This window comes from Leopardus geoffroyi, chromosome C1 (assembly GCF_018350155.1).
Source record: "Leopardus geoffroyi isolate Oge1 chromosome C1, O.geoffroyi_Oge1_pat1.0, whole genome shotgun sequence".
NCBI lineage: Eukaryota > Metazoa > Chordata > Mammalia > Carnivora > Felidae > Leopardus > Leopardus geoffroyi.
The window spans coordinates 134,377,340-134,390,692 of NC_059328.1; the positions used below are offsets into that span (position 1 = coordinate 134,377,340).

General features: G+C 37.8%; 1 protein-coding gene across 4 annotated transcripts in view; it reads left to right on the top strand.

The window, feature by feature from the left end:
• ARHGAP15 (Rho GTPase activating protein 15) overlaps positions 1-13,353 on the top strand; it is a 618,637-nt gene that overhangs the window by 13,677 nt on the left and 591,607 nt on the right. The window contains exon 2 of one of the 4 annotated variants that reach the window (XM_045479690.1): positions 7,668-7,703. The exons of the other annotated variants lie outside the window; for them this stretch is intronic. The gene's annotated coding sequence lies outside the window, so the exon portion shown is untranslated. The remainder of the gene's footprint in view (positions 1-7,667; positions 7,704-13,353) is intronic. 4 annotated transcript variants of the gene reach the window in all.

The following is a 13,353-nucleotide window of genomic DNA, read 5'->3' on the forward strand; positions in this document are numbered from 1 at the left end:
AAGTTTTGCTTAAATGTGGGATCTATCCCTCAAAAAACTCCTGGATGGAGGTCCTGCTAATGCAGCTGAAGCTTTTCAAGACATTAAGGCATCAAAACCGCCTTTTAGTTAATCAGCCTAGAAAGAAAAAGATATACCACATACTTGGCATATTGAAGGATATTCAAAGGCAAGAATTGAAAAACTCGGTCAAAAACTTTCAATTTAAAATAATGTGAACTAGTAAATATTTTTTGCCATTTTGATATTCTTGGCTTCATGAAAGGAAGCCTCACTGCTCCCAAATTTCAGATTAAATTTGAGTGAAAACAGCAATATTTTGTGAAATTTGGTTGTTCTCACACCAAACATCCTTTGATGTCTAAGAAGCAAGAGAATTGTTTTCCAAGTGTTTACATTGATGTTGTTTTACTCCCACTTACCAAGTTCATGATATAAACATTAAAAAAAAAAAAGTGTTCATGCTGAAACACTCACAATAGACCCAGATTGCTTGGAGTATGACCCTGTTGAGTTTTTCCTTTATGTAAAAGAATTCATTTCGCAGTACCTACCTACTTAGCTACTTAGTCACTTCTCTTCTCATTTTTCCCAACTATGATTGATACCACTTCCCCGATGACTAACATATTTCAAAGTGAAATGTAATCCCAGAAAGTGTTTAGAACAACAATGTTAACAAATACGAACTGAGCAGCAGTGGGATTTAAAAATAGAAGGATACTATAGCAATTAATAATCATTTTAGAACAATGCAGATTTAAAATAAAGAAGAACTTTATGTAAGACTTGTTTCTCATCAACGTTCAGTGTGCATCTTAATCAGCAGGGGCGAAGCCTCAATGTGTAGTTTCCCAGGCTCCTCTTCAATCTTGCTGAATGGGACTCTTCAGAATGTGCAGTGAAATATGTGTGTTTATGACACTTCTTATACTGACTGGAGAATCATTGCTCTATAGCTTTTCTACCCCTCACTACTAAAGCCATTTGTTCCTTTTCAGCTGAGGTTATTTCTGACCTTAACTCCTAGAAGCAATTGTAGCTTAATGTACGTAATCTTTAGCTAATTCCAGTGGAATGGAGTTCTATGAGTTCAATATTAAATTATAACAAGTGATTATGGCTTTGGTTTGTACTTGTGATGCATACATCAGGTGCGTTTCCCCTTATTTACAAGTCCCGGTCCTTCAGCAAGTCATACCTTCCTCATTAGGCGTTTGCTTTGTCCTCAACCTCAACTTCTGCTGGTAACATTCATTGCTTCATTCCTTTGCTAAGATTGAGGTCTAACTCTCTACTGCCAGTCTCCCTTCTGGATAATTGAGTTGGGTGTGAAAAAATACCCAGTAATTGGAACTCTGACACTTAGTAACAAACCTCCTAATCCATAATGGTCTACAAATGTGAACTTCTGTGTATTGCCCTGCTCAGATTATGAATGGTTGTTTTTTCCCACCTGTTGGGTAAATCTTTCTATTCAACTTAGATCCCCAGGTGCCAATGTTTCCTGATGTATGTAAAAATTGGACACAGCTGCATCTCTCGTGAACGTTTGTGGTTTGGAGAGCTCTCCAATACCTGTTTACTTCAGATGAAGAGCCAGATCCTGGTCTTTTCTCACCTCAATAAATCATGAGAGATGACCGGTCCTTCTAATTAAAAGATTTATATATATATATATATATGTATATAATATCTAATATCTAATAATATCTATTATTATATCTTATAACCTTAATATATATCTTATAATCTTAATATATATAATCTTATATAGATTTAATATATCATTTTATATATATATATATATATATATATATATATATATATATAATCTTTACAGAAAGATACCTCTATCTCTGAAATTATTTTCAGAAGGATCACAGCTCTAAAAATAAAAGTTGGAACAATATATATTTAAAAAAAATTTTTAATGTTTATTTTTGAGAGACAGAGACCTGGCACGAGTGGGGGAGGGACAGAGAGAGAGGGAGACACAGAATCCAAAGTAGGCTCCAGGCTCTGAGCTGTCAGCACAGAGCCCGACGTGGGGCTCAAACTCATGAGCCGTGAGATCATGACCTAAGCTGAAGTCAGGATGCTCAGCTGACTGAGCCACCCGGGCGCCCTGGAACAATATATATTTTTAGAAGATAATACAGTAATAGTCTTTGTGGCCTTGGTCAAGCAAGGATTTCTGAAGAGAACAAAAAAAAATAACTAATCATAAAAGGAAATAAATGATAAATTGGATAATACTAAAATTAAGAATATCTATTAATGAAAAAATTATACTAAAAGAATAAAAAGTAACCCACAGGTGGGAAAAGATCATTATTGCAACATATGTATTGAAAAATGGCTTGTATCCAGAATACACAAATAACTCCTCCAAATCAGTAAGAAAAGGACAAAGAACCTAACGGAAGTTTTTCATAAGCACTTTACCGAAGAATATTATGTAGCAATCAGCCACATAAGTAGACATTTGAGTGAAATAATCTCAGCAACAAAAAGTGCATACTCCAGGTTTTCCATTTATATTAATTTAAAAAATAGGCAAAACTAAGACAGAATAATGATTATTTTTGGTGGAGTAGACAGATAGTGACTGCTTCAGGGGTTTCTGGAGTGCTGATACTGTCAAGCGTGTGGTGTGGTTACATGAATGTGTTCAGTTTGTGGCAATTCATTGTACTTTATATACAAACATGGGCACACACACACACAAACTACACAAAACGCATTTTATGCACATATAATTGAGTGGAAAACTAATGCTTAAGTGCATTAAAGGAAATATACTGAAATATTTTAATAGTGTTGTCATTGTCACAACAATGTCCCGTTTTCAGACATGTCCCCTTGGCACTGAAATCCAATCCAATCAGTTCAGAGTTTGAAGACATGGGCATTAGGGAAAGACTAATCGGGTACAATAACAAATTTGCTAAATAAAACAAATGTCAGCCATATTTGACTACTGTCAATTACTGACTCCTGCTAATTACTGTCAAACACTAATTATGCAATATGCAGCTTCCCCATATTTTAACCTGGGCAGGCCAAGATAGAGATAGAAGGATCCTGGTGTACTGCAATCAACATGTGATTAGATTTATTTGGCTTGATAAAAGGGCTTTGCAACTAAGTCACATCCATTAGAAGCAAATGCTATGGAACATGAAATCCTAGGAAACAAGCAACCACAGGTTGAAATGTATTCTTTGCACTTGATACTCTTCCAACAAACATCAGAGAACCGGTCCTGTCCCAGAGAGTGTCTGCTTGTTTTGTCAGTGTTTCCTAATACTGTGGCTGCTGATGCTTTCTCCTTAAGTGACATTTCATCATCCAGTGCCCTAAGATAGTCACCCTGTTTTCCCTTAATTGATACTTGTATGCAAGAGGCGGAAAATGGCTCAGCATTTCTTGCTAGATTAGGTCAAAGCTGACAGAGGAAACAGAGGGAAGATTGCATTACTTATGCCCCTTATGGTTCTCCTGTGTATCTAAGGAGATTGTCATTTCATATAATTTCTTATGCTGGCTAAACATAATTACAATAGCACAGGCATTTTGTTCCTATTAGCTTGTCAATTTTTTTTTTTACTACTTACCTGATCACCGGAGGAAAATCCAAAAGCAGTTCTTCTGATCTTAACTTTATTTTTCTTCTGTGTCCTTAGTAAGATATAATTGTACCTTTTGATCTCTCCTCCTTAAATGCTTCATTTTGCCCTTCCGGTGAAGTCTTTAACTCTTTCTCTTCATTCATTTAGTGAACCGAAGCATTACAATGTACCTGGAAGCTCAAAGTAAGTTTCCTAAAGTTCTGGGGTATTTTTTTCCCAGATCACTTATCAGGTGCTCTTATCATAAGATCAGTGTTTACAAATAGATGCTATGATATTATTCTGATTTGAAGTTAATTAAGAAGCATCTTGAGAGAATGTTACTGTTCTTCTGTGGCTGGAGATCTATTCTTCTGGGAGCCTTTTTACCAAATCTTTGGGGAGAGGATTATGCCTTAAACAGATCATCAAAGTTTCCCAGGATCTATAAGACAAAACCCAAATGCTTTACTGGAAATGGCAAGATTCTCCCCATTCAGTCCTAATCATTTAACTTTCCCACCTCCCATACTTTACTGTTTGTTGTGGATGTTCACTCCTGTTTTCCTTAAATCTTGTGATCTCAGCCTGTGCTGCCCTTGACATTCCTTCTCTGCCTGTTGGGCCTTATTTTTATACAACATCAAGGTCAAATGTCATCTTCGCCTTGAGATTGTCCTCAGTCCCATCCTCCATTGCACTCTTACCAGACTCCATGGTAGGCAAGCATGCTTATGTCTGCCCCCAGGTTCTCAACAATTTTTGTAGAAACTGTGGGACCTAGTAAGTTTATTTTTCAGGGCAAAAGCTCAAGGGATACTTGAAATGTAAAATGAGATGCTTTGCTCCCAATAAAATGGGGACTAAAAGGCTAAGGTCCCCAGGGGATGAGAGATGGCAACCAGGATACCACAATCTAAAAAAAGATTGAGGTTGCCTGTCACACAATTTTGTCTTGGACTTATTCTACTTAAAAACTATATTTTACTTGTCATTTTCACCATTTAGAATGCCCACGGGTAATGACAATAACTGTATTACAATTTATCCATGCAGTTGACTTGCCAGACTTTGTCAGTAAATGCAGCATATCACCCTGATTCCCTGATTAGGTTAAGTTAAGTAAATGCAAAGCCTTATTATCACATTTCCTATATATAACACCTGCCCAGTCAAAGACAATGTTACCCGATGGGGTGGCTATGGTCAAATTCCTTTACTATGATGTTCTTTTCTCATTATATTTGACATTTTTGAAACTGAGTTTTATTGCACTCTCTCCGCTTATGGAAGTGGTCTGGGGAAATTAGACTTAATAGAGATGTAGAAGCCACAGGGAAAAAAGAAAAGGAAAGTGAACTGGAAGGAAACTGAAATTAAAATGTTATTTTAGTAAATGGCTGCAGTGGTGGAGACGACAAACAATTGCAATGCAAGTTAATTACTGACCTGTCAGGAAAGTGTAGCACGAAGGTTGTGCCACACATTACTGGGGCTGCCATAGCCACAAGTCATTTCCACAGGGGAACAAACAGACCGTGCGCTACCACAGATCAACATAAGATCTTTCCAGGGGATAGAAATGAATTTCTCAGAGCAGTAACATTTGTCTGTGGAGTTTCTTTGAGCTCCTTAGCCCACACATTCTGGGAAAGGAATGGAGTCATATTGCCATAGAGGATTCCTGTTTGGGGGACCGTAGGTCTTGGTGGCTGGGGTGACCAGACAGCTCACTTGCCACGCACTGAAAAACCTAGGCTGACACCCATGGAATGGGGATTCCCTGGGGACTCTCAGGGCTTGCCTCTGAGACAGGTCTCCTCACAATGTCTTCTGTGGTGTCTCTGCCAGGGAAGAGAGTCCTCCTCTGTGGAGAATGACTTTAAGAACCTAAAGAAATTTGGAACTCGAGGGAGACTTCCTCTATTGCCAAAACAAATAACCCTGCTAAGTTCTAAGACATCATTAAACATGGTCATTTAATTATAAGAAAGAAAAAAAAGGGTTATTCTGAAATTGAAAATATGGTATTCTTCTTATTTTTAAAAATTCATATTATTCTCCAAGTATTGGCCTCAGAAGGTATGAAAAGCATTGCTTTTTTTTTTCCTGCCCCAACTTGTCATGCAATAGTCATAGTTCAGTGGACCTTAGAAACATTGGCCAGAGGGAGTTACACATTTTTTTTTAAATAGGGAATAGACTTTATCAAAGGCATTTTCCAACTGGTAATGTTTTGCTAGGCTATGTACGCAGGCATTGACTAGTTTCTACATGTGTTTTCCACTTATATATTCAGTAAACATTTATTAAATCTCTATTGTTTTGTAAGGAAGCACAGGAACATTTATAAACATTTAAATTAAAAGATGTATATGATATATACCTAACATGGCTGTACTATGATCATATTACCTCTCTGATCTCAGACTTCCTTTGGAAATCTTGTTACCTTATTTTTCCACACATGGTTTCCAGTTGACTTGGGGGTCTGTGACTAAAGCAACGATGTTTGGAGATGCAGGACATGAGTTCTGTCCTGGGTCTACTTTGAAACGAGCTGTGGCACCGTGGGGAAGACACTCAGTACACCTGAACTTCAATTTTCTCTGCTCTGCAGCACAGAGATGATATCATAGTGCCTACTCATTTTCTCCTAGCTCAAAATAAGTCTTAATACACTTTTATTTTTAATGCTGCTGATGGGAAAGAGATGTCAAAAACACACTTTCTAACTCAAAAGGGCAAGCTGCTGAGCCTTAGTGTAATTAACAGAGTGCAACAAATAATTGACAGAGCAGCTATGAAATTTATGATTAGATGAATTATCACATTCACTCCTATCTGGGTATTTGCAGTGTGAGTGGGAGAATCTGGCCCAGAATACCACTGAACCTAGTCTGTTGAGAAGAGCCACTTTGTGTGGCTCTTACGAAGTGCATTCTCATCACAGTTTCCTGTTTTTAAAGCAATATTGAAAGTGGAACTAATGCAATATCACAAACTTTTCTTGCTCTTCACTTGGTACGTACAAAATCAGGAAGTCTAGAGAGATTGTGAAGCCAGTCTTAAGTGATTCACATTTCAATTTCTAACTCAGGGATAGGATATTTATTTGGAGAGTTTTATGAAATCAGTGGATATTTTAGACACATGCAAAATGAACTTATTCTTCAATATTTTCATTAGTCATCTGCAGCCTCATGTAAGAATATAAATGCATAAGCCAAGAGTGTTCTCTCTAACAAATTTTGATAATAATGATGATTATAATAATCATAATGAGTAGATGATATGTTATAAGAAGAACAAGTGGAATACTGAATAAGCCTCTAGATCACATGAATCTTAATATAACTTATAGTTAACAAAATTTTTGATGCCACTAAGTTGAATGTAACTCAGCATGGACAAATATTATTGACTTTACAATCTACTCTATGAAATATAGAAAGGTGGGTGTCAATGAGGGAAGAAAACGAGGGTGGAACAAAAGAATAATTTCAACTCCTTGTGAGTGTTCCTGGAATGATACAAGAAGACTCACAAATTGGAGGTCTTCCTTGCCTTTCTGAGTAGTACATCATGAAATTGATATGTATGTTCCTGGAAACATACATATCATACACTCTCTGATTCTGGGAGCCATGTCATACTAGACCCTGGGGTGCGAGGGTCTCATTTGACATTAGGTTGGGCCGGTTTCAGGATGGAATTTGTTCACTAGGAACTTGTTTCATAAACACTCAAAGATAAGAACACCATGGCAGGGCCATCACATCACATAACTCCAGAAGACCCTATTTGCCAGAATGCAATGCTAGTATCTTGTCCCAAGCCACAAATACTACCTCCCCCTAAATTCACTTAAGATCTTACGTGGAGTAGACTTGTCAAGGCTATTCTACTGCAAGATATTTCTCCCACATAGCTAGAAGAGTTTCCAGTTTGAGATTCAGACAAATGCTTCCCTGAGGTTAAGGGGAAGTCTGATCATCCATTTATAGCATTATGTTAATTGGTTTAATTCTTTCCCTCCCATCTATGTCTTAGTGATTGACTGAAAGGACGAATGTTCACAGGAGATAGGTAAGGAAAAATAGATGGTGCAATTCCAGAACTGTTGACTCTGTGGTTGAGATGTGCCTAAGTAGGTGCCTCAGTGGGGGGCTTGGCGCCTAAACTACGAAAAGAATAATAGGATGTCTGGTAAGGGAACAGAAGAGTATTCGGATGTAGGCAAGGAGAAGATGAGAAGTTGGAAGGGGGTAAAGAAAAAGGGCTATGAAGTGAAATTCAAATACAACTTGAAAAATTTGGCTTAGAACAGCCTTATCCTCTTGTTAGGAGGGTCCTAACAGGATCAATGAAAATAAGTCATCTCTGACTTATTTTGTGCAACAGTGACAAGTGTCACAGCCATTAGCACAGCTGTCATTTCAGTATATCAGATTTCCTTCCTCCTCTGTCCTCTCTCCTTCCTCTTGCACACCCCTGGGCCCTATGGGGGAGGGCGGTGGCGGTCCTGCTTACCTCTGCCTTGCACTCAATCTATACAACACATTGATGTATTATGCCAAGGAAAGCCCTCTTCCTTCATCACTCCCTCAGAGTGTCTTGAATACCAGCTGCTCGCTGCACCTTCTGGGTTAGAAGGGAGGGACTCTCAATCCTTCAGCCCCATGAGAGGCTAGCAAGATGACAGACTTAAGCACACTGAAGTTAACTGCCATTTTCTTCATGAAATCTATCATTTCCCTTTTCTTTGAACTTCTTTGGTAACTATGATTTTGCTTCATGGAATATTTCAATATTTACCTTATAACCTCACAGCTGTTTGCATACTTTTGCAGTTCTGAGTCCTTTGCCTGCAAGGCCTAACCTGCCCTGACTTAGCACCAGCACCAACTAGTCTCCTTTTGTAGACTTCCTCTCTCTCCACCTCCAAGTTCCACCCTGAGTTTGATGCCATTGCTCCTCTCCCAAACTGGGCACCACTCAATTCTTGTCATTTAATTATTGATTTGTTTCTCTATCACCTTCACCAATCTGTAAGGCCCTTGATGTTTAGTGCATACATACATGCATACATACAGAGAATCTCCAGACTCTGATATAGTGCATGCCACTTGGGAGACTTTCCATAAATGTAAACGGATCATTTATTTTCTTCTGGTGGAAATCTTTAGAGGAGGTTTTTGTGTCATTTTGTGTATTCTTCTCAGAGCGATGTAGTGTTCTGCAAAGTTAGAAACTATCAAATATTTGCAAATATGAGAACAGTTATGAAATAGTATCAAATGAATGCCATTGTAGAACACAAAATACTAGGGAAGCTGAATAAAGAGAAAAACTAGGGTGCCTTTGGTATCAACAAATCTTGTTGATGTGAGGCTGGGGTCAGATGGGAAAGGAGGTGTTAGCTAGAGGAGAGAAAGTGTGAAGAGAGAGAAATCACCTTAATACTATGGTAGAAAAGTTGTCAGCCCAATAGAAATGCCTGAAGAAGGAAGATTCTGAAAATGTTTTCTGCAGCCTGTCCCCAAGAAAATAGGTGGGAAGCCAGGTAAGAGGCCTTTTAAGTAATCCAGGCTTTTGACAGTAACACATCAGTAGGCAAATAATAAGTTGACTGTGCAATCAATACAAGAATGCAAATGCTGATTTGACATTGAAATTTGTGCAGACTCTGAGGAAGCAACATGTTCTATAAATGGCACACGGCAAAGCTATGTAAATACAGTGGCTTCATGCTCTTGGTCATAAGATAGTGGCTTTAGCCTAAGTGAATTCCCTCACCATTATTACAAACATGCCATCCTTTGAGTCTGAATCTGAGTAACATCAAAGATCAAGGCTCAAATGCACTCAGAAGAGAACCCAGATTTTTTCTATAAGACTTATATGTTTAATCATGGATCCCCCTCAACCCATACCCAAATTCCTTAGGGATCAAGTCGTAGCAAAGCATTTACATTGTTGGTTATCTGCCTAAAATTATTGAGCTCTGTAAAGATGTAGGGTCTTCCAGACTTTGAGTGCATCAGTATCAGAAGTAGGAAGGTTCCTACAGAGCACAGCAATCCTCGTGGCTGACCCTGTCCCCTCACTACCATTTTTTTTTCCAGCGATGAAAAATATCTATAGACCTTTTTCCAGAGGTCTATAGATTTGTACAAGATCACAAAGGTGACCAGTAGAGACAGTGCTGCCACTAGAAGTCATCATGGCCCTTTTGATAAAACCAGTCCAATTACTGTTTATCCAAAGCCACCCTTAGAAACTCAATCCTTCGATTTTCCTTCCTTCATTTATCCTACTTTATTCCCTAAAACGTACCCTGTAAAATCCTGTGCTTTACTTTTAAATTTTCTTTAAATTTGAGTATAGTTGACACATAATGTCGCACTAGTTTCAGGAGTACAGTATAGTGATTTGACAAGTTTGTGTGTTATGCTATGATGACCACTATACCAACTGTCACGTACAATGCTATTACAATATTATTGGCTCTATTCCTTATGTTGTGCCTCTTTTTTTTTTTTTTTTTTTAATTTTTTTTTTTTCCAACGTTTATTTATTTTTCGGACAGAGAGACACAGAGCATGAACGGGGGAGGGGCAGAGAGAGAGGGAGACACAGAATCGGAAACAGGCTCCAGGCTCCGAGCCATCAGCCCAGAGCCTGACGCGGGGCTCGAACTCACGGACTGCGAGATCGTGACCTGGCTGAAGTCGGACGCTTAACCGACTGCGCCACCCAGGCGCCCCTATGTTGTGCCTCTTATTCCTGTGACCTATTCATTCCATAACTGGATGCCTGGATCTCCCACTTTCCTTTATCCATTTTTCCCAGGCCACCGCTATCATTCCCTCTGGCAACCATCAATTTGTTCTCTATATTTATAGCCCTGATTCCACCTTTTGTTGTTTAGCCATTTATTTGTGCTTTGTTTTTGTTTTTTTTTTTTTTTTTTTTTTTAGATTCTATGTATGAGTAAAAACATGATATTTGTCTTTCTCAGTTTGACTTGTTTCACTTAGCATGATACCCTCTAGGTCCATCCATGTTTTGGCAAATGCCATGATCTCAGCCTTTTTGTGTCTGCATAATATTCCATTGCATATGTATACCACATCTTTCTTATCTATTCATCTATCAATGGACACTTAGGTTGGCTCCATATCTTGGCTATTATAAATAATGATACAGTAAATATTTGAACTAGTGTTTTTGTTTTCTTTGGGTAAATACCCAGTAGTGGAATTTTTGGGTCATATGGTATTTCTATTTTTAAATTTTTGAGGAAATTCTGTACTGTTTATTACAGTGTCTGTACGAATGTACCTTCCTACCAACACTGAGTGGGGACAAGGGTTCCTTTTTCTCTACATCCTCACCAAGACTTACTACTTCTTATGTTTTTGACTTTAGCCATTCTAACAGATGTGAAGTGATATCTCATTGTGGCTTTGATTTCCATTTCCCTGATGATTAGTGACGTTGAGCATCTTTTCATGTGTCTGTTGGCCACCTATATGTCTTTTTTGGAAACAATGTTTATTTGGGTTCCGTGCCCAGTTTTTAATTGGATTGTTTGTGGGTTTTTTTGATGTAAAGTTAAATATGTTCTTTATACATTTTGGATGCTAACTCTTTATCAAGTATGTCATTTGCAAATATCTTCTCCCATTCAATGAGTTGTATTTTTGTTGTGTTGATGGTTTCTTTTTCTGTGCAAAACCTTTTTATTTTGATGTAGTTCCACTAGTTTGTTTTTGCTTTTGTTTCCCTTGCTTGAAGAGACATATTTAGGAAAATGTTGCTACAGTTGATGTCAAAGAAATTACTGCCTGTGTACTCTTCTAGGGTTCCATGGTTTCAGGTCTCAGATATAGGTCTTTAATCTATTTTGAGTTTATTTTTGTCTATGATGTTAGAAAGTGGTACAATTTTATTCTTTTACATGGAGCTGTCCAATTTTCCCAGCACCATTTACTGAAGAAACTGTCCTTTCCCCATAGTATATTCTCACCTCCTTTGTCATAGATTAACTGACCATATAATTGTGGGTCTATTCTTAAGCTTTGTATCCTATTCTATTGATATATGTGTCTATTTTTGTGCCAGTATCATACTGTTTTGATTACTACAGCTTTGTAGTATATCTTAAAATCTGGAATTGTAATACCTCCAGATTTGATTGGTTTGCCTAGTCAGGGTCTTTTGTAGTTCCATACAAATTTTAGTATTATTTATTCTAGAAAAACTCATGCTTCTCATAGTAGCATCCTCATAAATATCAAAGATTCATAGATTTGCTTTGTTATTTTGAAATAATTTCTGATTGGCTGTGAAAAATTAATAGCTTCAGTAATAAATAATACACAAAATAAAACCCAAACTCCATAATCTTGTACTGGGGTATATGGAGAATGCATTTACTTTTTAAAAAAAGTTACATATGGGGCGCCTGGGTGGCTCAGTTGGTTAAGCATCTGACTTCCACTCAGGTCATGATCTCACAGTTTGTGGGTTCAAGCCCCATGTTGGGCTCTGTGCTGAGAGCCTGGAGCCTGCTTCAAATTCTGTGTCACCCTCTCTCTCTGCTCCTCCCCTGCTCTCACTCTGTCACTGTGTCTCTCAAAAATAAATAAACATTAAAAAAAAGTTTTATATAATACTCTATATCTTATTCTAGTTAGATGTAGAAGTAAGATTCCCCAAGTCTACATTAATGGCCAGATTTGATACATTTTAAAACCCTTCTCATCAAAGCATTTGTTATTATATTTCTATGGAATAGTGGAGATAAGGGTTTTTTAATTCAAATTTTTATTTCAAATCTTATTGAAATAGCTTTTATTCTCAGCTAGATACATTTTTTATCACTCACATAGAAACATAAAAATGAAAGTATGAACAAAATAATTAAGAAATTTAATTTAATTAATTTAGTTAGAGTTTTTTTTAAGTTTATTTACTTTGAGCGGGGGAGGGGTAGAGAGACAGAGAGAGAGAGAGAGAGAGAGAGAGAGAGAGGAAGAGAGAATCCCAAGCAGGCTCTCTGCTGTCAGCACAGAGGCCGACATGGGACTCAGTCCCACGAACCATGGGGTCATGACCTGAGCCCAAATCGAAAGTCAGATGCTTAACTGACTGAGCCACCCAGGTGTCCTTTAAGGATTTTTTTTTAATCAAAAAAAATTTTTTTAATGTTTTATTTTATTTTTGAGAGAGAAAGAGAGAGAGAGAGAGAGAGAGAGAGAGAGAGAGAGAGAGATGGATTGCAAGCAGGGGAGGGGCAGAGAGAGAAAGAGAGAGAGAGAGAGGGAGACACAGAATCTGAAGCAGGCTCCAGGCTCTGAGCTGTCAGCACAGAACCTGATGCAGGGCTCGAACTCACAAACCATGAGATCATGACCCGGGCTGAAGTCAGACGCTTAACCAACTGAAGTCGGAGCCACCCAGGCACACCTAGTTAAGGAATTTTTAAACCAACTTTCATGTAAACATCTTTATGAGGTATAACTGAAATACAGTAGTGAAAGTACTTAATACATACAATTTGATCATTTTTAATATATGCATACAATTGTTAAACCATCTCCACAATCAAGCTAGCAAACATATCTATCATCCCCAAAAGTTTATTTGTGTTCACTACAGTCCTTTTTTCCCTTCATCTCATCTTTAGGCAATCACTGATGAGCTTTCTTATTTAAATATTAGCTTGCAT